General features: G+C 44.8%; 1 long non-coding RNA gene across 1 annotated transcript; it reads left to right on the top strand.

Moving 5' to 3' along the window:
- Positions 1-57: 57 nt before the first annotated feature.
- Positions 58-24,072, top strand: LOC309339468. The gene is made up of 3 exons (XR_014155384.1): positions 58-419; positions 20,522-20,604; positions 23,863-24,072. It is a non-coding gene; the product is annotated as an uncharacterized lncRNA (long non-coding RNA).
- The last annotated feature ends 1,492 nt before the right edge of the window (positions 24,073-25,564 follow it).

Genomic DNA, 25,564 nt, shown 5'->3' with positions numbered 1-25,564 from the left:
ATCCAGGCTGGGCGCGCTGCGATTGGGCACCCTGGACACGTCCGTCAGGCGCGCAGGCACTTCTCACTGGCGCCAAGGCAGCCGAAGAGAAGGCTCGGGCCTTCCGCGTTCGCAGCCAATCCTGGCAGAGCGGGGCGGGCCCCCGAGCACAGCTGTGGGTAGTAAATACTGCACAGGCAAGAGCCGAGCCTGGAGTCAAACCGAGAGCATTCCGAGGGAGAGGAAGGCGCGGAAAGGGCTGCTCTTTGCAGCTTGGTTCCCAAGAGGCAGGCCTGAGAAAAGAACGCAAGAAGAGCCCTGCAGGATCAGGCCAACGAGATTCCATCCTGCTCTCACAGTGGCTGTGGCTACTTCACTCTTCCTGCGTGTCAACTGGACATAGGATGCATCATATACAGTTGTCACCATGAGTGTAACAAGTTAGTTTTCTTCCATGTACGGGCCACAGAGTTAGTATTATAATATATATTTTTAAAGATCCTGCAAGAGTGGTTTTTAGATGCAATGCCTACCAAAAAGGGAACATACAAGTTCTTTTTATAAGCAAACCAAACAGCAGTGATAGTAACTTCCAGTCTTCTCTGGCAGTCTGTTTCAAGCCTGATTGGCCCAAGACTTGCAATCACAGATTACTTATTTTGAAGCAGTTCCCTTGAGATATGTGTGTGTGTGTGTGTGTGTGTGTGTGTGTGTGTGTGATCTCACTCAGGGTCAGATACTGTAATTATTTGGCTAAAACAACTGAATAGTGTATTTGTGGCTATTTTAGTGAAAAGACATCATTGGATGCTGGAAGCCGAGGCACCACGGGGGGGGGGGGTGTGTGTAACTGTAACCTAGTCAAGCACATCTGTCAAACATGCGAGGCTTAAATGGAACTGTTCCCTCTCTGCCAGCGGTGCAGAAATCCAGAAGTTTTCGAGGTGATGGAGTTGTTTAGTTTCGCAAGTACGCTAGCTAAGCGACGCTATAAATTTCAGAGCGTTAGGCTAACGTGCATATGTAGTACCCATAGACATATATTGTTCATGTAAGACTCCTGCTTGTGCCCCTTTAATGTATACATGGCATTTAAATAGATATAAATGAATCACAGGACAAATATGAATGCCTTACTTTATTTGGATGTGTGAAGCTTTTCTTGAAGATAACTATGGCGGAAGCCTGCTCAAAACAAATCACTACACCATATAGATCATTATACTTAATTATGACATGGCGGGTTGTCACTGAAAATAAATATACCTCCAGTAAACATTAGATTCAGGGGTGCATAGGTGGTTTTGAGGTTATTTGCAATATCTATGCTGCCTATAATGCAGTGTGTGTGTGTGTGTGTGTGTGTGTGTGTGTGTACACATACACAACTATATATACTGTACTTTGAAATTAGCTTTGAGGGAGATTACTTGCGCAGGTAAGATCAGACATTGGCACCTCTGCCTTTTGACATCTCTGGGCTACTGGAAGGTCTTCAGGTTTTGCTATCCCTCATGTTCCCCTCTCCCACTTTTTTGCCTTTCGATCCAGCTCATAATTTGTGAGCAACTCTCTCCCATAATGAGTACAGGTGGTGCTCCTCCCCTATGTATCTTTTTTGTTGTTGTTTTAAAAAAAGATGTGGATTGTTAACATCCCAATGACATTTCGTCATGTGGCGTTATTGTTTGTAAACGTTCTTTTCCCACCCTGCAAGGGAAATAAAATTGCACTCCACGCAAGTGGCTGTAATCACTGAGTGCCAGCTTACATGTTATTGGAAAGGAACATAATAGGTTGAAGGGCAGTAGCTGCTTCCACCAACCAACCAAGATATGACCCTGGACTTGCTCTCTCTCAACCCTTTCCCCACTTCTTCCTCCTCCCCAAAGTATGTAGCTTCTCTGCCACAAGACTACACTTAACATTCCTAATCAGGGTACCTGGGTACAGAGCATGGGCGTGGCCAGGGGGACAGGCTTTTTGTTGGGGGGGGGCAGAATTGAGTTATCTGCAACACAATTGGTATTTTTATTTATTTACTTGATTTAGGGGGGCACCTGCCCCCCTGTCTACGCCCATAATGCCGAGTTATAGCACAGGTTCAGTGTTTAGCATCCTCATCCAAGGCTGGGAACCCTGGAGGATGGCTGCCAGTAGACAATGCAGGACTAGGTGGACTAAGGAACTGACCTGGTAGTGTTTCCTGTGTACTTTGCCACTCATTTAATTGAAGCTTTACTATGCCTTATGCTAAAGAAAAGATTAATTGACCCTGTAATGCTACGCAGATAATATGGAAGTTCTACCGAAGAGTTCTCAGTAACGAAGCACAGGGCTGCACTTTAAAACTGCAATTCAGCTGTTAGGCTACTTAAATCCAGTGGAAGGCCATGATCCATGCAGCATGACCCCTAAGTATGCTTACTCAGAAGTAAATGAGCTCAGTGAGAGTTGCTACTTAACAAGAGTGCTTTTGAGACTTCAGCCTTAAGCAACATGCAAGATCACAGCCGTATCTTTTAGCAACAAAATAATGTTCATGACAATTTTATTTCTTAAATATGTATGATGGCTAGTAAAAAAACACACCCAAACACATGATTTTGCCCCCAATGACTTAACCCCCACAATATTTCCTTATGATTAGCTTTTAGCCTATGTTTGAGGTCTTCTGAGATACATTTTTCTGGCTATGTCAGACTTCATCACTTCATGTTTTTATTTCAGACGAGACTGTATGCAAATTGAACAGACATTTATCACTGGTTTGTTACTGTATAACCAAGGAAAAAAATAATAACCAAGAACATTCATAGGTAGGGAAAGATAAAAAAAAACCCAGGTAGGCTGGCAGGATATACTGCAGTCACTTTGAAATACAGAGGAAAGCATCTTAAACAGAAGGCCAAAACCATTGTTAAAGCCATACTAATTTGGCACATGACATTTATGATGCTTAAATCTCTTCCACTGAAATCAGTGCTAGAGAAGAACTTAATTGTGGATGGACACTCTTTGATAAAAATTACTTTAGTATACATTTACCACTTCCACTACCAAATGTACACAATTACTATTGTATTAACCTTTGTAAGCAATTCATTGCTATAAATACTTTTGAAGCGTTGCTGTGCTTGAGGCGAACCATGGGCTATGTTATCTTCTCGAGCATTTTCTTTTCCGTTGGAAGCCACTTTAATATCCAATTGTATTTTATTGAGAAACTGTGCACTAGTGTTCTCCAGAAACTAAGCTGTCACATGCATGCTTATTCAGAAGTCGTGGTGTATTCAGAGGGGTTTATTCTCATTGCAACCTAAATCTAAACTAGATTGTACAGCTCTGCAAGCCTATTTGCATTCCAGCGCTCCGGTTCAATGCTCGATTGTTTCTACCTCATCAAGCTAGGTTGGGTACAATCCTAGCCATAGGTCTGCTGGGATGAGTTAAGATGCAGTGGATATTTGGCTCAGCATACTAAATCCCAGCTCAGCTGGGCTATGCTGGCAGCAAGTCCCCAACCCCAACTCAGTTGGAGATATGCCAGCCTCAAGTCAACTGAGCTGAGACCAGTGAAACTTCTGCTGGAGTAAGCTCTGAAAAATGGCCGTTCCAGGAGAGTGGGATCGTGCCGGATTTTTTTAAAGCTGTATCCTAACTCTGCTCAGCTTGGTCATGTGGCGTGGCAACCTGCCAGAATTTAGGAGCCTGGCAAAAAGTGTGGTGTAAGTCAAACTCTGTTAAAGGCTTGTTTTCCTTTGCCAGGTTTAGGCCAGCTCAAATGGCAAAAGCCCTGCTCTGAAACAGATCCGGTGTAGTTTGCACTAGTTTAACATTTAAGCCAGAGTTATTCATGCTGGCTTCCCATATTCAGGAGACTGCTTCCTTATTTGCAAAATAAGGCACAAGAGATGGAAAAAGCACCCAAATCCTTGTGTGGTGTCCTGAAGACTAAAATCAGTGCATTCTGAGAACCTCCTCTTTAGGGCTCTGAAATGTACTGCAAGCTGGAATAAGAAGTCCTTTCAAAGAATGGCTTCAGAGTTAAATTGGTTGGGAATTCAAACAGTTTGTTTAGGGCCTGATGTAGAAGCTGCCCATCCAAGTGGCGGAGCCTGGCAGCCTTTCCCCTCTCGGTTCTTCTTCTGTCGCAGAAAAGAGAACAGTGAGAGCGTCCGCTTGAGGAAAAAGTGTTTGCGCCACCTTTGACGGCGAGGACGAGGCGTGGGAGCCGTCTATGTATGCAATGGGTGCCCATCTTCTTCCTCTTTCACCGGGGCGTGAGGAGAGCGAGACCATGACTCTTAACCTCAGGGTCGCGGGTTCACGCAGGCAAAGAGATCCCAGCCTAGCAGGGACTTGGTACATAGCTGTCAACTTTTCCCTTTTCTTGCGAGGAATCCTATTCGGAATAAGGGAATTTCCCTTTGAAAAAAGGGAAACGTTGACAGCTATGGGTTGGTATAGATGACTCTTGGGGTGCCTTCCAACTCTAATACCCGCCTCTGGTTCCTTTTACAGGGAAGCGGCGGAGGGAGGTACGCAATTGGAGGGGGGGTGAGAAAAAAAGAGAGGCTGTTTCTCCTGTTTCTTGCAAGGGGGGGGGGAGGGCTAAGTGTGCAAAGAATTTCGCTTTGGAGCTCCTGCGCCTCAAAAAAGGGGTGGCGAGGGAAAGCCCCTCAGTCCGGCCTCTCTCTTCACGACCCACTTCCTTTCACCCCCCCATAAGTGAGCAATAAAAAGGACGCCCCGGCCCCCGAATCCATGCCTCCTGCACCTGGGCTGGCACGGGCAGCAAGCGGCGGCTGCAGAGGGGGCTTCCCCTGAGCGCCGCCGAGCGCCTCCTTCCTCCTGCGGCTCCCTTCCCGCTCCTCCGGGCAGGCCTCCCACCGCCCGCCTGCCTGCCTGCCTTCCCTCCCTCCTTCCTTCCCACCCAGAGGCCGGGCCCGACTCGGCGGCGCCAGCCCCGTGACGTCGCTCCCCCGCTGCCTGCCCTCCCTCCCGGTCCAGGCCGGCGGCGCCTCTCAGGCGGCTGCCATGGAGACCGGGGCTCGGCCCGGGGCTGGGGGAGGCTGCAAAAGGCGGGGCCCGGCCCGGCCCAGGCTTGGCAGCAGCAGCAGCGGCGCGCTTTTTTCTCGCCCGCACCTGCAGGGCAGCTCGCGCTCTCCTTCCCACCCCGCCTCGCTTACTTGTTCTTTGCAACGGTGCGTTGGTGCGCGCTTGCGCTTGAGGAAAGGAGCGAAGCGGGCCCGGGAGGCTTTCCTTCTGCGGACGCAGCGCGCAGAGATACACCGCTCGCCGCCAGTCTGCGCCGCCGCGGAAGAACGGAGAGCGCCGCCGCAACACGGTTGCCCCCCATAACTGCTTCTGTGGCTGGGATATTTCCCTAGTCCCGTGATAATTTCTGGCACAGGTTACATAGGCATTTGCGTGTATTTATGTGTCCAATATAAGGATCATGGAAATTTATTTTTTTGTTGCGTGTGTGGGGTGGGGAGTTGAATAATAGTGACTTTCGCGGATGTTTGAAAAGTTTCCTGTTCTCCATTCCATTTTGGGCGCACTCTCCAAAATCCTAAACACTCAAAAGAAAGGGGTTTTCTTTTGGAGTGGGTCTATTAAAAGCAGGTCTATGTACTTAAAAGTTATATAGAATAATAGAATTGTAGAGTCGAAAGGGTCCCTGAGGATCATCTGGCCCAGCCTCCCACGACGCAGGCATTATCAGCGCCACGCTGTTAACCAACTACTATAGATTTTAATTGCAAGGCACGTGGTTCTGCTTTCTTACCTATTACCTGGATGAAGTTGTTGCTTCGCGGGGTTCACAAACCTCTCACACACTCTAATGGGGGAGTGGCTTTAATGTGGAAACAGCCGAATGACGGGGATGAAGCACTCAATTTTTTTAAAAAAAAGCGGGGTGGGGGCTGCAAACTCAAAACTAGTTGTTATAGCGCGGCAACAGTGCCATGCAAAGGTGTTATTAAAACCTGCAGGATCCCAGTATTTTCTGGTTCTTGACAGAATCCCACATGCTTGTGTTTCTAGTCGCTTAACAGTCCTACACGCGCTTACCTGGAGAAAGGTTTGCTTGCGCATGCATACATGCCATAGAATTTGCACTGTAAATACAGTAGATCGAGAACTGCACAGGGCAGGGGTTGCGTGAACCCTGTCCGACTTACAACCAGGGCAATGACTTGCAAACTGTTTTTATTTTTGCATCGCATTGCCCATCTGTTCAAAGTTTTAGAAAACGAGGGGAGGACAGCTCATGGAGGCGCGCGCACTCTGGCTGGGGGTAGTAGAGAAAGCGAGAGAGGAATGCCTGCGAAATATTGCTGCAGAAATCTGTGAAGTGCACTGATCTCGAACAGCATTTTTTTTCCCCCTTTTTCTTTTTCCTGCTTCCACAAAGGATTCTGCTGTTACTTTTGTTCCGGTCACAAAACTGGAGCGAGCGAAAGAAATTAACTAGGGAGAGATAAGGTCTGGAAAACAATCTGGAATTGCCAGTGTTGGTGGGAGCTCTGCAGGGCTGGCGTCAGGAAGTCTGCGCCGCCTTCTATTACTGTTGATCCAGCTTTGTGCAGCTGCACTCAGTACAATTAGCTTGTAGAAACAATCCTGCTGTAGACAGCCTTTTCCCTTCAAAGCTCTTTTCTGTACTGACCTCTCCTCCCTCCTCTCCTCTCCCCGCCCCACTTCCCTCCTTCCATTTCCACACACTCACACAAACAGAAAACACACCAACCAGCCATCATGATGCTGGAAATCAAGTCACAAGCCGATCACTGTTTGGGCAACATCATCTGTGGGAATTCATCAACCCCCCGCGCCCTAGAGATGCAACAAGAGATTGTTTGTCCAGAACTTAAACTTGCAGCTTAATATTACGATGTAACCCATACAGAAAAAGAGAAAGGGGAAAGCCGGGCCGGGCCGCGTAACAAGAAACACATTGTGCTCTTTGCTGTTCGCCGCCGCCTCTTGTAACTGGGCGCAGAGTAGTGGGAAAGGGACGCAAAGGCACCTTCGAAAACTTCGCCATCGAGTTCTCACCATCAACTTAATTGCTTTTATTTTTATTTAAGGGGTGGCGGTAGAAATAATGCGTCGCTACCAAGCTGCATGCACAAGCTGCATCTCCCCCCGCCCCCGCTTCACTTTGGTGATCTTAGATGTGCAAACTCTTTCACGCTCGTCTCCCTCGAAGTTTGCTGCTGACTCATTTCCTCTTTATATTCCATTTCAATTTTATTATTTTATTATTTTGCGCTGCGCACCCCTTCGCTTGCTATGCGCACGGCTGATCCCCCCCCCCCCACTTTCCGGCTCCCCCTTTGCCCCCGCACAGCAAAGCCTCTGCGCGAAGTTTCTGGACTCCTCCACGCCGCCTGTCCCCGAGGTAACAAGCGCGCCAACCGCCCCCCCCGTCACCCCCCGGTTTCCCCGCCCTCTGTGTCTCCTCCCTCCGCCTCTGCGCCCGGTTCTGCGGAACACCAGGCGCCGCTGTTGCGAACTCTCCGCCACACGCCGGTCGCGTGCTGCTCTGCGTAAACTTTGCCGGTGGCTCCAGTTCCACGACGGGGAGGGGAGGCGGACCAAGCCGCGGCTTCTTCGGTGGGCAGCAGACGCCTGCGTCGCCCGAGCGGATGCAAGGCTGACGGGCAGAAAAGAGCCAGATGTGTGTGCAGGGGGTGTGTGTAAATTTGCAAGAGAAACCCTGGGTTTCGTATTAAACCGCGGCGCGTTCCGTTTCTCAAGGTTTGGCTGCCCTGCAGAAAAAGAAGCAAGGTTCAGATGCAGAATACTGTATGTTGCTGTTTGGTTACTGCTATTTGCGGTAACTTTAGAACTTGAGTCCCTCCCCATGTATCATAGACAATCTTTATTCGAGGCAGAGTGAACCAATATTTTACCAGAACGCTTTAGAAAATGGATACCAAAACGAAAAACCTTCCTATCATAAGGGCCAAGGTTCCTTCACCTCTCCCCCCATAAAGCATTTGAGGGGGGCAGCCACCCCCAGTTGATGGGCATTGCCATTTAAATAGCACGTTTCCGAGCACAATTCAAAGTGTTGGTGCTGACCTTTAAAGCCCTAAACGGCCTTGGTCCTGTATACCTGAAGGAGCATCTCCACCCCCATCGTTCTGCCCGGACGCTGAGGTCCAGCACCAAGGGCCTTCTGGCGATTCCCTTGCTGCGAGAAGCCAAGTTACAGGGAACCAGGCAGAGGGCCTTCTCGGTAGTGGCACCCGTCCTGTGGAATGTCCTCCTACCAGATGTCAAAGAGAACAACTACCAGACTTAGATATCTGAAGGCAGCCCTGTTTAGGGAAGCTTTTAATGTTTGATGTATTACAGTATTTTAATATTTTTTTGGAAGCCGCCCAGAGTAGCTGGGGAAGCCCAGCCAGATGGGTGGGGTATAAATAATAAATTATTATTATTATTATTATTATTATTATTATTATTATTATTATTAGTGTGCCACATCTTGTGATGGCTTGTGTGAGGCAGGGCTTACCTGGAATCCCTCCCCCCGTATTTTATTCAAGTTGGCACCCTCGCTTCCTGTACTTTTGAAATGCTGTTTCTCATTTCTGTTTGAGTTGGATCCTGGACATAAATTACACTTGAAGAGTAAATCCACTGAAATCTATGGGTCCTACATTCGTCATGGCCAGCTTGAGTCCCATTGGTTTCAGTGGGTCTGCTCAAAGTATGATCATGTCCAGGATCCAACCATATACATATGCTTTGCTTTGCAGCCTGCAATAGGCTTTGAGATGCACTGGTGTGTGCCAGCCTTTCTCAGCCTGGCGTCTTCCAGATCTTTTCAAACTCCCAACTCCTATCAGCCCCAACCAACATGCTGTTGTGTGAGGGGGTGGCACAAGGCATGGTTTTGTTCCCAATATTATTTAATATCAGTGGTGGTGGGGTAGTAATTTAGGGATAAGGTGTCAGTATGCTGATGATGCCCACCTCAATTTCTGCACACGTCTGGAAGTGATGTGTGCATGCAGTCATGGGCTGGTTGAAAGGTATTAGACGGTGACTGAAGTCTGACAAGATCTGGGCATTGTGGACACGCTGCTCCCTGGATCAGGAATTGGGCAGTGTACCAGCTCTGGAGGGGGGGGGGTACTCCATCTTATGGAGCAAGTGCCTAGTTTTCGGGTGCTCTTAGATTCATCGCTACAGGTCCACATGACCTCAGTGGCTTGGAACAATTGTTGATTTTGGTTGGTGCACCCAGTGCAACTGTTCCTGCACACAGATAGCATTGTGTCAGGAATTGGGCTGAAGAGGAATGGTGGGACCTTCCAGAGAAGAGGGAAGCAGTATTGATTTACAACAGTGGTTTGCAGAAGGGCACGGCTCAGGGGTAGAAGAGGGGCAAAGCTGGGAAATAATGGGGGAAGAGGATGGGGGGAGAAGCTGAGCAGGAGCAGCTGGCTGCCATGTCATCACTAGAAAGCACTCCAGATCTCCCTTCTCCCAGAACCTGGCGAGCAGTGAAAGTGGGAGAGCAAAGAGCTAAGAGGCAATTGGCCTTAAGCAGCCCCTGTAAGGGGGGGGGGCGGCGCAGGGGATGAATGAGAAGGGAAGGGGGAGTGGAGATTACCCGGAGCAATGCCAGTACTCCAAGAGATGGCATTCCTAAGCCTCTCTCAGTGAATATTGAATAAAAGACTTGGTAAGAGCTTTCTTGTCTACTTAATCCCTGGTAGCCTGCCATGGGGAGGGGAGAGGGGGATCGGATTTTCTAAACAACTAAGACATTAACAACAAAATCATATGTATACAACACAATGAAATTTTGATGATAAAGTAAAAAGATTTTTTTTAATAAAAACAACAACCAGGAAGTAAATCAACTGGGTAGAATTATGAAATTATAAAACTGTAAAATTATAAATAGGGTATAAAAACACAAATTACAATGAAGAAAATGGGGCGAAGAGGGAAGAAAGGTCTTGCCTGTTTACAGACACTGCCAAACAGTATCATATTTTGAAGGAATTTGTCAATCGTGTCACTGCAGATGTCATATATTTAATAAATAACTTCCAAAACAGAGGTGAAATCGGAAGGGTTAGCGTTATCCAGGCTTCCTCAAACTCTGCCCTCCGGATGTTTTGGGACTACAATTCCCATCATCCCTGACCACTGGTCCTGTTACGGATGATGGGAGTTGTAGTCCCAAAACATCTGGAGGGCCGAGTTTGCCTATGCCTGGCGTAACCCCTAGCAACACAAAGATTACATGTCAATGTCTGTGAAATAGCAGAGAACATAACTTTCTTGAACCATTATCTAGGTATAACACGAAGCATCTTTCCAGCCCTGAGCGATTACTAAATGAGCAGCTGCCAGATAAACAATTAACTGTTTACATATAAGATCCACATCACCTTTACCAAAAACAGATAAAACACATAGAGTAGGGCCTAGAATCACATTAAGTATACTGATCTCTGCAATAATTTGTTTCCAAAATTTATGGACTCCACCATGTGTCTCCACAGCCCCACCAGCACAAGGGAGATCCTGATCTTGCAATAAGAACCAAACACACTGGCGAAAAAATACCACCAATGGATGACTTTTAAAGAATTCTCCAAAGTGGTGGCAGAGACCAGTCTAAAAGAGATGATGGACCAGATCTTTTGTCAGTTGAGATGCATCACATTGTTCCTTAAGATTGTCCCACATACCAACCGTATGGCAAAAACTGTAATAGCAATAATATGCAGTTGCGAGGATAGAATCTCAGAATTCTAGAGTCATCAATCTAGTCCAACCCCTTGCAATGCAGGAATATTTTTGCCTAATGTGTTTGCCTGAACCAGTGGTCCTGAGATTAAGAGTCTTGTGCTCTACCAACTGAGGATGCTGAGCATTTACACATATTACATCGTACTGATTAAAATGAGCATTGGCTGCCTCTCAGCTACCGACTTAATTCTGAGGTGTTGCTGCAGGCATTTAAAGCCATAAGTAACCTGTAACCAGGTACCTAGCAGCCTCCCTGGTGCAGAGGAAGTTGATCTTTTAAGATCTTCAGAGGAGACTGCTAGTCCTTTGCAAGATTGTCGCTTGGAAGCAGGCCTTCTCAGTGATAGTACCCACCCTCCAGAACCCCCTCCTTTCACTAATTCATGAGGCAGAGGCAGCAGTGGCTTTTAAACATTCCTTGTGTGGAGTGTTTTAATCTGGTTTGTGCCACAGTTGATCTGCATATTAAGAGTCCGACACATACAATAGCATATAAAGGCGCACAGGATCCTGAAAATGGCCTCTTAACAACTATAGTTGTTACAGGGCAGGGGAATTATTGTTGTTGTTTAGTCATTTAGTCGTGTCTGACTCTTCGTCACCCCATGGACCAGAGCACGCCAGGCACTCCTGTCTTCCACTGCCTCCCGCAGTTTGGTCAAACTCATGCTGGTAGCTTCAAGAACACTGTCCAACCATCTCGTCCTCTGTTGTCCCCTTCTCCTTGTGCCCTCCATCTTTCCCAACATTAGGGTCTTTTCCAGGGAGTCTTCTCTTCTCATGAGGTGGCCAAAGTATTGGAGCCTCAGCTTCAGGATCTGTCCTTCCAGTGAGCACTCGGGGCTGATTTCCTTCAGAATGGATAGGTTTGATCTGCTTGCAGTCCATGGGACTCTCAAGAGTCTCCTCCAGCACCATAATTCAAAAGCATCAATTCTTCGGTGATCAGCCTTCTTTATGGTCCAGCTCTCACTTCCATACAACACTACTGGGAAAACCATAGCTTTAACTATACGGACCTTTGTTGGCAAGGTGATGTCTCTGCTTTTTAGGCAGGGGAATAGTCTATTGGAAAATTGCTTGCAGATACCAGCTCGTGGAATTATAGGACCAACTAAATTGGAAATAATACCTCCCGATTCTTTCGAAAAGCGTCTTCCTATGCTGTTCACCACAGCCTCGGTGACAGATTTCAAGGGGCAGGACCCCAGTGAATGAGGATCATAGAATGCCGTTTCAATTTCGTCGGAGGGTTTTGGGGTGGCGGATGGGAAATTGGATTAGCAAGGAGATCTTGGAAATGTGTTCCAGGTGACTGTTTTAGAGGGGAGCCAACCTTTCTTTCTTAGCAGCAGGGGTGGGGTTAAGATGGATTTGCATGAAGTGCCCTGCATTATTTATGTCGCTGTCGTCGTCGTCATCATCATCATCATCATCATCATCATCATCATCATAGCTTAAAGTTTTAGGGGAAGTTTGAGATCTCCAGATTAAACATATGAGCTAATTCTCAGTAAACTTGGAAGTCTGTTGTACTGGCATTGCTTGCTCCCCATTCTGACCCACCAAGTCAGGAATGGAGAGTAACGTAAAACACATGCTTTCTGCGGGGTGACTTAACTGACACTGCTATTACTGGTATTAAGGGAATCTCCATGGTGCTTATTATCGGTCATTTTCGAATATGTAGCAGGACCCAGCTGTTGCCTGCAGGGTTCCCATATAATTTCAACAATCCTGGCTCATGGCAACATGCTTGCACAGCTCAGGGGTGCTCTGTAGGAAACAATTATTTCCAGGAGGTTTAAAACCCGGGCTTACAAATTCGAAAGGATTCCTGTCTTAGATGTGGAATAACTGGATTATTTGCAGAAATGTAACAATGCAGTAGTCTACTTTTATCGTGTTGTTTTTTCCAGTTGATCCCTCCAGACTAGAACGATTGAAAAGTTGAAGTTCATTCAGTATGTAGTATGCTGGGAATGGCAGAGTTTTTGGTTTTTTTTAATGTACAATACTTGCAAAAGATCAATTAGGCTCCTTTTGTCAATATCCAATCACCATTTTTTGATAGATGCATAAACATTTACATATATATAATCTTGGCGCGGGGAAGTTAAGGAGATTTGAAATAGTTGCCACTGCTCCTGGTGGTTGGCCTACTTTTCTGGTAAACAAGGTTTTTTCTTCATTATTGGGGGGACGACGACGACTGCAAAACCTTCAGTCTCAGTAACTACAGTGGTACCTCGGGTTAAGTACTTAATTCGTTCCGGAGGTCCGTACTTAACCTGAAACTGTACTTAACCTGAAGCACCACTTTAGCTAATGGGGCCTTCTGCTGCTGCCGTGCCGTGCCGCTGGAGCACCATTTCTGTTCTCATTCTGAAGCAAAGTTCTTAACCTGAAGCACTATTTCCAGGTTAGCGGAGTCTGTAACCTGAAGCGTATGTAACCTGAAGCGTATGTAACCCGAGGTACTACTGTACTTCAATGGGGGCAAGACCTGCAGGAGAAGCGCTGAGGGCCTTCTGGCGGTTCCCTCCTGGCGAGAAGCCAAGTTACAGTGAACCAGGCAGAGGGCCTTCTTGGTAGTGGCACCCGCCCTGTGGAACGCCCTCCCACCAGATGTCAAAGAGAACAACAACTACCAGACTTTTAGAAGACATCTGAAGGCAGCCCTGTTTAGGGAATCTTTTAATGTTTGATGCATTACGATATTTTAATATTTTGTTGGAAGCCGCCCAGAGTCACTGGGGAAGCCCAGCCAGATGGGCGGGGTATAAATAATAAATTGCTGTTGTTGTTAACTCCTATGCACATCCTTTGTGCCATGCTCCTGATGTTCCCTTCTTTAGGTGGCTTGCCAAAGTCCCAGAATCTTTCAGATGCAGAACAGGACCTTCTTTTTGTGCTTGTGTAACCCAAGAAGACTAAGCACCACTGCAAATTAATTTGAGGCCACAGCCTCTCCATCTGGTCGCCGAGAGTTCCACAGAGCGATAGAGAACTGTGGAAGAAAAGGCAGGAATTCCATGGGGAAGGTAGGTCTTAAATCCCCTTGGCTAAAAAGTTTCCCTTCTCAGTGTGTGTCTACCACCGAATTGATATTGCCCAGCTATTAGATGAGGCACGCACAACGAAGCAAATGTGGCAAAAAGGACGGGGTAGGGAACAGCATCATTTTTCATGAGCTTTGTTTCTACACCTAAAAAAATAAAAACTTCGAGACACTTTATTTCTCTTGAAAGAGAGACATAATAGAATTACAGTTGTACCTCGGGTTAAGTACTTAATTCGTTCTGGAGGTCCGTTCTTAACCTGAAACTGTTCTTAATCTGAAGCACCACTTTAGTTAATGGGGCCTCCTGCTGCTGCCGTGCCACCGGAGCACAATTTCTGTTTTCATCCTGAAGCAAAGTTCTTAACCTGAAGCACTATTTCTGGGTTAGCGGAGTCTGTAACCTGAAGCGTATGTAACCTGAGGTACCACTGTATAGAACTGTTGAGTTGGAAGCGACCCTGAGGATCATCTAGTCCAACCCCCTGCCGTGCAGTTGTCCCATAGGGGGATCGAACCTTCAACCTTGACATGCTATGCTTCATGAAGGCATGCCTTCCTGGGAAGGACTAGCTCAGCGGCAGAGCATCTCCATTGCTTGGAAAAAGCCCATGCTCAATCCCCAACATCTCCAGGTCGGGCTGGGAGAGAACCATGCCTGAAAAGAAGTGCTGCTCTCAGTCAGTGTAGTCAGTACTGACCTAGATGAGCTTCCTTTGCCTTCAAAAAGCCAGGCAATGCAGGTGAGATGCATGGTGGAAGTTGATTCAACCAGCATCAATTTGTAGCAGAGAATCCGAACTCTCTTAACAACCAAGGCCGAAACCAAGTGATTATATTTGCGGTAGATGAAGACACATTGGTCTGTCTTCAGTGAGGTGGTGCAACGAAGTGAGATAAGCAAACAAGGCCCGAGGCTGCGCGAGGAGAGGGCTAACCTTTTTCTTTGTCTCCGTGCTAATGCATCATGAGTCTAGAATTAACAGATTAATAAGAATGTTATTCACACGGACATGTATAAGCAGCTTGGGAACTCTGTCAGATCCAACTCCTTTCCTGATCCTGGAGACTGTTCCATTTAATAACTCTCAAACATCCTTCCCTGTTAAGTCGATGTCTAGCATTTTAAAAAGATCTGCATGGGAGGTACTGCAGGGGTCGGCCATCAGGGAGACGAAGAATGCCGAAAGAAAACGGATGGAAAATGTAGCCTAACTCAAAAAACAATGCAATAAATTAAGCAAAATTGGGGGAGGAGAAGCTTATATATATGTTGCCTACGAATACTACCTTGTTTCCCTTTCTTTCAGCCTCTATTTGGGTTCTTTATGATCAAACCACTATCCCAGCTCTTGCTCTGCAATGTGCTTGGGCCAGTTGACTAACGTTGAGTATGACTGATGGCGGCTTTCAATAACAATAGGAGAATCACTCACCCTAATCCCTGGAAACTTGCAACGCTCTATGAAAGAGCCACCTTGCTGTTTATCAAAGGAGCCTGTAAAGTTTGATCCGAGCGTTTTTGTATATTGACGAAAACTGGTGATAACACGGAAGATCCTGGTTTCTTCTCAAGGATGTGGGCAAGGACACAGGAACCTCATTCTCTCTTCCCACAGTTAACAGGAAACCAGCCATTGGGATGCCACGCTCATGTTTCAAATCCACACTGTGTTCACCTCTTGTGATGTCTGAAGATCTCATAAAATGCCATCTGCAACATGGGCAGTCGGCATAATGGAGACTCCTGCTTTTCCTCTCAGGAATTGGGTTATGGTAGAATTTTTCATCCTGAGGGCCACATTTCTTCCTGATCAGCCTTTCAGGGGCCACTTTGCATTGGTGGGTACAGCCAGAGGTAAAAGTTGGGGCACAGCAACAAAGGTCATTTGGTTGGTTCATGTTTAAAATATAGGGGCTGAAAGACGCTATGCTCCCAGAATATTGTACGGGACTTAAACAAACAGTCTCTGATGCCCTCAGTTGACTGATTCACTAATTCTAAATACGGCAGTGGCAATTATTATTTTTTTAGCTATGTAAAGGCAGCATTATTAACACTAGAAAGAAATTTCAGCCAACATTGTACCGTAGGATATATATATTTTTAAGCTCCTTAACAAACTATGGTTGAGAAGGTTTTTTCTTGCCTCACACACCAAGACTGCATGAAAGACTCTCCTGCTGTAGACCCAATATCTTTACTCGCCCTTCATCACAATTTTCTTGGCACCAAAGCCAGGAATGCGTATTCCGAAATTCAGTGCTAACGCGGTGCCTAACCCAATGAATGTCGAGAGCAAAGAGCAAATGCACTGTCGTATCTGAAATGATGGTGGTGGGGGAGACTCAGAAATGTGCCTCTCTTGGAATCATAGAGTTGGAAGGGACCCTGAAGTCCATCTAGTCCAGAAATATGCAGCTGCCCCATACAGGGATCGAACCTGCAACCTTGACGATGTCAGCACCACACTAACCAACTGAGCTAATGTGATGCTTATCTTAACTATTAGTTTTGTCATGGCCATCCCAACTAAACATAAGTGTTTGAGAAATGAGGGGCAGATTTACCAGAGCCTGCTATTCACATTTTTAAAAAAGTGAAACACCCTTTATTGCAGACAACCTTTATGCTCTCCACACAAAAATTTACAGAATTGTTTTGAATGTTTATGCAGGGTAAATCTACGTACTAGTATGTAACTGTTGTCTCTGATATGTAATCTCTCCCTCTCTCCTCTTCTCTTTTAATAAGGAAAACAGCTATACAGTATAATTCATTATATTTAAGACAGAGACCAGGTTCAGATGTCACATTAAACCAGAATTTATTTTAAATTATACTGTAATGTGTGAGAGCAGTGTCCTGATTCGCTCCTTCCCTGCTCCTGCTTGTGCTATACCAGAAAGTAAGGTGGATGAGGAGGAGAAACAGAGGCTGGCGCATGACACAGCATTTGTGATTTGTTTCTTTCAAGCAAACCACAGTTGGGGAAGCCAAGGCTGCTTTAGAGTAAACAGTGGTTTAACGTGACACGTAGACCATCTCTTCTGTCCCTTGCTGTGTTTTTAAAGTAAAGTTCTTTTGAGTTTTCTATCCGGTTGTACTTCAAACTTCAAAGAATTTGCAAGCGCAGGATCACATGGGACTGGCCAGTTCTGTGTGACTCAGCAGTTGTCATCTTAATGTTCAGGCAGTAGAATTACATCATGGGAAGTAAACTTTTCTGAGTAATCTACTATGCAAGATCCATCTGTCGACCACACCTGTGTTCATGTGTCTTTCCTTTCATGAATGCCAGAGCATTTCCTTCCAACCTCTCACTGACTTTGTAAAAGCAAAGAAAAAGAAGTTGGGGTGGAGAGAGACACGTCTGTGCTTATTAGCCCTTACTTGTGCAGCAGTAAGCAGTTGTCATAATTTGCAGCTGTCTGTATGTTACAATTGCATTTTTGCAATTGTTGCATAGTATTTGGGCTCGGTTCAAAAGTGCTGGTGCTCACCTTTTAAAATCCCGAGTGCCTTAAGACCCAGGCATCTGCTCGACTCTTGGGAGAGATCTACATGCACATGGTTTTGCACATGTGGCTTTTGCATGTGCCGCTACTAATCCAGCGGGTGATGGATAAGCAGAAATGTGCTTTCACAAGCTAATAATCACTATCTCTTGATCAGGGTCTGCCTGATCTGTAGATAGTGTACTACGAAATCATGTGTTTCCCTTTTCCTTGATCACTCTGAATGCAAACTTTTTTTGCAACTTGATAAAAAGGCCATAGCTGTCAACTTTCCCCTTTTCTTGCGAGGAATCCTATTCGGAATAAGGGAATTTCCCTTAAAAAAAGGGAAACGTTGACAGCTATGAAAAAGGCACTGGTTCATTAGCTATTAGAACGTCATTCAAACTATTTGTCCTTTAAACTATTTGGCAGCTTTATTTTTTTAACCCTCAGTGTGTTTCTTATCAAAGACAATGTTTATAAGACTCACACCGAAGATCACGGGTTACAGATCAAGTGCGAGGTTTAAATATGTTTTCGAGTGCAAATGAATAAAAAGGGGATGCAGTACATATTACCAAGTGCCCCATACATTGGAATCTATTGCGTTTTCCCAGGACCATGTAGGAGTCGTGTTAACCAGCGCTTAAAACATGTTGGTGTCATAAAACATATCGCTCACCCAACGGCCAGAACCCAGTTCACAGATGTTGGAACGGTTTGAGTCTATTTTGGGGACTGAATAGGGTGAAAAGGCTGGGTTTGTTGAAGAGTAGAATACCTATAGAGGCCTTTTCTGCAAGCAATACCATGACTTCATTACCATGTCAATTCTGGGAAAGGCCTCTGATTTAACACAGCAGTTGGCTGAATCCATATGGAGCTGATGAACCTCTGAATGAATAGTGAATGGAAAAACTGCTGGAATCTGCTTTCAGCTTTTTGTTCCCAGGATGACCAATGTAAAAGAGCTAAGGCCTATACAGCACAGATGGTATAAAGGAGTAAGAATCCTGCACGTTTTAAATTTGTTCTTTTATCCTGCATTGTTCGGGCGTCTGTAACTGAAGTAAAAATACCAAGATTCCCATGTCTCTCTGCCCCCGCCCCCTGCACCAAAAAATAATAATTCTGGGTTGGTGCAGGCTACCATTCAAGCCCAACATTTTGTAAAATCTGCATACGTATTGTAGCAAGTTACCATTTGGTAATAGGTCATCTGGGCTGATCGTCTGCTTGACTATTATTATTGTGTTATGAATGAAAGCCAACTTGTGGGAAAAGAGGGGTTCAGAGCCAGACCCCTCCAAGTGTCCCTATATTCCAGGGACAGTCCTGGATTTTCAGTCCTGGTTTCTGATTAGATCCCAGAATGTCCCACTTTCCTCAGGACGTCCCTGTTTTCATTGGAGAAACGGTAGAGGGTATGGTAGGACATCCATATTTTCATCAGAGAAATGTAATCTGGTGAACCGGGTTCGCTTACCTGCTTCTCCATGTGCATCTGCTGGGTGACCTTGGGCCAGTCACACTTCTCTGAAGTCTCTCAGCCCCACTCACCTCACAGAGTGTTTGTTGTGGGGGAGGAAGGGAAAGGAGATTGTTCGCCGCTTTGAGACTCCTTAGGGTAGTGATAAAGTGGGATAGCAAATCCAAACTCTTCTTTTTCTTATGCAACCCCGCAAGCTAAGGAGATAAGTAACTATACAACATTTAGAAGACATCTGAATGCAGCCCTTTATAGAGAAGTTTTTTTTAATGTTTAATGTTTTATTATGTTTTTATAAGCCATCCAGAGTGATTGGGGCAACCCAGTCAGATGGGCGAGGTATAATAATAATAATAATAATAATACAGTGGTACCTCGAGTTAAGTACTTAATTCGTTCCGGAGGTCTGTTCTTAACCTGAAACTGTTCTTAACCTGAAGCACCACTTTAGCTAATGGGGCCTCCTGCTGCTGCCGTGCTGCCAGAGCACGATTTCTGTTCTCATCCTGAAGCAAAGTTCTTAACCTGAAGCACTATTTCTGGGTTAGCGGAGTCTGTAACCTGAAGCGTATGTAACCTGAAGTGTATGTAACCCGAGGTACCATAATAATAATAATAATAATAATAATAATAATAATAGATGTCCCTATTTTCATTGGATAAATGTTGGAGGGTATGAAAACCACCAGCAGCCTAAACACAGCAAAAGTGGTGGTGGTGGTGTTTTAAAATGCATTTTGTCCAACAGCAGACCAAGCAAGAATGGAAATGTGAAGTGTGATAGTGAGAAAGCCGGGGAAGGGAATTCTGGAATTCCTTCCCTTCACACTATGTGGTGGGAATATGCAGATGTTCCCATTGACACAGCCATGTACGTCCACTAGGGTTACATGCTTTAAGAGTTCGACACATTGCTGCAAGTGCCAATACAGTAAATCAAAAGGCTCTGTGGCATTATCTGGTTTCCTTTTTGGCTTGAGAAGTTAGAACAGATGTCACCAGAGAGGACAAAATGGATTTTACCCACGGAGAGGAGCTTTATTGCCGCTCTTTAGTAGGAAGTTCCTTGAAATGCTAATGGACACAGTTTGTGTTGCTGGGTTTGCATAGAAAGGGTGGGAAACGGCTCTGATCCCTAAGAGGCGGAGGGGGGGGAGGCAGGGGGAAGAGAAGAGAAAACCCTTTTGTTATTAATCAAGGATATCTGCTGCTTCAACAGCAAAGCACGTTTAGTGGTGCAGAGACAGACCTCTTTCCAGCAATCTCCTGCAAACACACATACAAACTGCTGAACATTTTTTGACAAGATACGATGTACATGTATCATAGCTCCGTTGAATCTGCAAAGATGTTTTATCCCCTTCTTATTGTACAGAGGACACACATAGTGAAACAGCGTGGTGGGTTGCCCCCCCGGCTCTCCTACTCAATATTCCAATTCTTTGCAGTCTTGTTTCTTTCAGCAATCCGATAATTCAAGACTGGCTAAGCATCCTTTGCAGGCCAGGCTGTTCCGTATTTAAAGTCCTGGCAGATTGAGGAGGAGTCTGTTTGATTCCACAAAAAGAACCCACCAGAGATATCGCACTCGCTTAATATCGGTGATGCTGAGCTCCTGTTCAGCGCCTGTGTGCTCTCAGACATCAAAGCACAATGCTGACCGGCTTGAAAAACCACTCTTTGTTTTCTTACAGACTTCCAAGGGAACAAGTTTGGTTCCATTGTTCAATGTTTGAAATGAAGGACCATGCATATTATTCCTCAGATTTTACAACAGGTAAATTTCAGTCGAAAATGTTTGCTGTGGCAGAAATATTTCTAAAGTTACAGGGAAGTTATTGGGGAAAGTGAAATTAAGTACAATAAATTTCCCGCAAAAGTATTGTTACATGCCACCCCAATATCGACAGCAGTGCGAGATTCCAGGGGTACCAGGCATGCCTACCCGGGTCTATATGTTTCTTTTTGGAAAGTGAGGCACAGCAGAGACTGATGTCTTAATGACATATGGTTTATTTACACATATGTCATTACTGTGTGCTGATGAGTCATTACCTCCAGGCAACCACCTACAAGGAAATTAATCTGTCTTGATCAGTTCTTAACCCATGTTGATTCCCTAAGATTTAGAAGTGCCTAATACACAGTTTGGGACGCGGGTGGTGCTGTGGGTTAAACCACAGAGCCTAGGACTTGCCAATCAGAAGGTCGGCAGTTTGAATCCCCTCAATGGGGTGAGCTCCCCTTTACCTTTAATACACAGTTTGGTAAGTTAGCTTTTCACACATGCTAATTCTGGAGGGTTAAAAAGGCTTAAAACACAGCCCAAGTACACACAGGTCTAGCTATCATCTCACACAGGAGACTAGCCTCTCCCTTTTTTTTTATAATAATTTTTATTCAGTTTTTAAAACACATAATTAAAAAACAAACACATCACAAAATACAAACAAACATAAACAAATCAAACATAAATAAATTCATAATCTTATTTTCTTGTAACTTCTTTCAATCGACTTCCCCTTACCTCCCTTTCGCTGCATCCTTATTTTAAAATTTTTTAGCAACCCTTTAGTCAATTTATCCATTTAGTTCCCTTCATTAAATTCCCATAAATTTGTTAATTACACCTGTAGTTCTCTACTTCTTACCCCTTGACATCTTAACACTCCTCAATTTTACAACAGTTTTTAAGATATATTTTAAATTTCTTCCAGTTTTCTTCCACTGCCTCTTTCCCCTGGTCACGAATTCTGCCGGTCATCTCTGCCAGTCCCATGAAGTCAATCACCTTTGTCTGCCATTCTTCAAGAGTAGGTAGTTCTTGCATCTTCCAATACTTTGCCAGAAGAATTCTTGCTGCAGTAGTAGCATACATAAAGAAAGTCCTATCCTTCTTTGGCACCAATTGGCCAACCATGCCCAGGAGAAAAGCCTCTGGTTTCTTAGTAAATGTCCATTTAAGGACTTTCTTAATTTCATTATAGATCATTTCCCAGAATGCTTTCACCCTCGGGCAGGTCCACCATAGGTGATAAAAGGTACCTTCATTCTCATTACATTTCCAACATTTATTATTGGGCAAATGGTAATTTTTTGCAAGCTTGACTGGGGTCATGTACCACCTGTAGATCATTTTCATTATATTTTCTTTTAAGGCATTACATGCCGTAAACTTAACACCAGTGGTCCATAACTGTTCCCAGTCAGCAAACATAATGTCATGACCGATATCCTGTGCCCATTTAATCATAGCTGATTTCACCGTTTCCTCCTGTGTATTCCATTTAAGCAGCAAATTATACATTCTTGACAGATTCTTAGTATTGGGTTCTAACAGTTCCGTTTCTAACTTTGACCTCTCCTTCTGAAATCCTATTTTCCTGTCCTCTTTAAATGTCTCATTTATCTGATAGTAATGCAGCCAATCTCGAACTTTGGACTTTAGTTTTTCGTAACTCTGAAGCTTTACCCTTTCACCTTCATATTCTAAGATTTCACAATATTTTGGCCATTTAGAATCCATATTAAGTTTTTTCACCCCCTTGGCTTCCATTGGTGACAACCACCTGGGAGTTTTAGTTTCCAGTAGATCTTTGTATCTGCTCCAAACATTATATAATGCTTTTCTAACAGTATGGTTTTTAAAACCTTTGTACACCATTGCCTTGTTATACCATAAGTATGCATGCCAACCAAAACAATTATCATATCCTTCCAAATCTAAGATGTCTGTGTTCTCAAGAAGTAGCCAATCTTTCAGCCAGCAGAAAGCTGCTGCTTCGTAGTATAATCTTAAGTCCGGCAGGGCAAATCCCCCTCTATCCTTTGCATCAGTTAAAATCTTAAACTTAATTCCGAGACTAGCCTCTCCCAATTAGCTTTTGTCACCCAAGCCTTAATTGAATTCTAGCACCTATTGGTCCTAGGGATTTAGGAGAAGTCTAGCACCCACAAACACATCACAGTATTTTAAAGGTGCACATGCTAAGCCTTCTTTAAGCGTTGACTGTAGGCACACTGAACACACCTGAAGGAGTGGGATTGTGGCAGCAATCCTTGTTCTTGACCCCATGTCCACTTGGCTGTTGGAACTGACCCTCCACAAACATACTGACTTTATGCACATGGCCACTGTCTGCCTGCGAACATATCCAAAAGCCATTGCCATCCCTATGATTGCTAGTTGCTCTGAGGCAGGAAACTACCTGTGGCTATAATGCTGGATTTCATTTTATTTTTTACCTTCATGAAGTTCAGTAAATGATGGGCTGATATTGCAGCACCCATCCAAATAGTTTCTGGGACAAATTGCCTATTCTGTTGTTTGGGGTTCTGCTTTCACAGTGCCTAGATTAGCAGGCCATTCTCTCCAACATCAGTGTCACACACAATAACTACCAGCCATCTCAAGAGGGTCCTGGGGGATCTTCAGGCACTATGCTGATGTAGAAAATCCCATTGAACAATCTCAAGGTTCATGCCTGCCTAAGTCTCCACCACTGGTCATTGATCAGTGATAGCAGCTAATAAGTTCATGGGCTCTCGTCTTCAGCAAGCATGCTGAGGGCTTAGCAAGAGCTCAGCGCTGTAACGTTTGTTGGCTAAGAATGTGCCCACAGCATGAACTTCATGAAAAGTATTTCCATTGGATCCTTCTCCTTCACACAGTTGCACCAAGTCACAGCGGTTTTCTAGACTAGTCTAGTAAATTTCAGAATGGAGGGAAGCCAGAGAATGAGGAAAACATTAATGCAGAGGCTAGATACTTTTTTCCTTTCGTTTGATGGGGTCCCTACTTCAGGTTATCCGTTTAAATGGCAACACCGCTCTGCAAGATTGTCTCCATTTCTAATTAAAATCGAAAGGTTTCATTTCAGCTTTTGTTAAAGCTCCATTTGTCTTTCGAGTTGAATTTCTTCCATAAACATCTATTCGATGATTGTGAGCTGATCCTATTATGCTACGTACTGCTGCTTTTGGGTGGGTGTATATTTGTGTATATGTATGCGTGTGTGTATTTGGATCAACACAGCTGCCTGCATCTTTTGGACTCTCTTTGGGAACGTGGCTATGGGGGCGTCGCGATGAGCTTCTGCACTTCAGAACTTCCCGCTCCATCACTGTATTTAAAACCCCAGTTCAAGAAGCTTGATAGCACATGTGGTTACATTTTCTAAGAAGATGGTGCGGAGGTGTTTCAACAGAAGAGAAAGAGAATGGCTCCTTGCACATTCTTTATTAGGAAGTGGTAAGTATATTTGTCTCAGTGCAAACCAATACCTATTTCTGGAAACATTGGTTTAATACTTTTTCCTCTAGCAGAGAGGATGTTTCATTCTACAGACAGTTCTCAGACGCACTGACACTGTTTTCTTAAAAAGTCAGAAAGTTGATTGTGTGTGTCCCTGCCTCGGAAGAATTTTTGTCCTATCTCTGGAGACAGAAACGAGCAAATGACAAGACTTTTAACTTTGCGACCCAGTGAAAAATCAATTTGGGGCACATTTCCCCCAGAAGGTGCATCCTACTGCTCATCAGATATGGTGCAGTAGGGCCTCTGAGAACTTTGAGAGACTTTTGCCAATGCCCATTTAAACAACGGATTACTTTCTAACATTTCTGAAGGGATCCATGCATCAAATTTACAAATGCTAGGGTGTCCAGAGAAAGGTGGTTTGTGCTGGTCTTACAGCTATAGGACACGTTTGTTAACCACTCCAACCAAACCTTTGTGACACGTCAAAGTGTGCATTAAAAAAGGGTGTTGCCAACTTTTTTATTATTATTTACTTGCTCTCCTCCTTCGCCTTCATAAACTACCCGATCGCATAGAAACAAAACAAGCCCCTTTAACTCCTTCTGCAGCTTCTTAACAAATAGTTGTTTAATTCATTTGGTCAATGTAAAATCCATTAACAGTTGAGTTAACACCGCTTCCCAAACTCTGAGGTTTTCAGGGTCTCTGTTGAAGGGTCCCTTCCCCTCCCCTCCCCTCCCCTCTCCTTCCCTTCCCCTTCCCCCCACCCCACCCCCAGCTCAGCTGCCCAACACTTGAAGCTGTACATTCAGTATAGTGGGCCCAAGCCTGTGGAACTCCCACCCACCTGAGATTAGACAGGCACCCTCATTGCTGAACCTCTGGTGCATGACAAAGACTTTATTTCAACAGGCATGTTAAGGTAGTTCAGTTTTGTTGGCATGATGAATTTTAATTGTTCATATTCTCTGTATTAAACATTTATAAAAAGCTTTTTTGGGTGGGAGAGAGGAGTCCTTTAAATTGGACTGAAGAGGACACACACGGGAAGGGGACAGTCAGAGAGAGAAGGGGGGTCCTGGCATGAAAGGCAGGATAGAAAGGGTCTCCCAGCAAGAAGATGTAGGGTCCCAGGTGGGAGATGGGAGGGTCTACCTCTCTGCGTGTGGTTAAATGATAGGATATATATGATAAAAACATGATAACGGGCCTTACAGTTTTTTCTCTTTTTCTCTCTCTCTTTCTCCTCTTACTTCTTCTATTCTTGTTCTGTAGACTAGTCCAATTCTTACTGTAATTTATTTCAAAAATTCTCAATCAACATTTTTTTAATAAAAAACTATTTTAGACACACCGCTTAGAAATTCTGAATATTAAGGTTTATACAAATACAATGTGGTACCTCGGTTTTCGAACGCAACCCGTTCCGGAAGACCGTTTGAGTTCTGAAACGTTCGAAAACCGAAAACTCAATATG

Source organism: Podarcis erhardii (assembly GCF_964252035.2).
Source record: "Podarcis erhardii genome assembly, chromosome: 3".
NCBI classification, from domain to species: Eukaryota; Metazoa; Chordata; class Lepidosauria; order Squamata; family Lacertidae; genus Podarcis; species Podarcis erhardii.
This window is presented reverse-complemented; position numbering and strand designations above follow the sequence as displayed.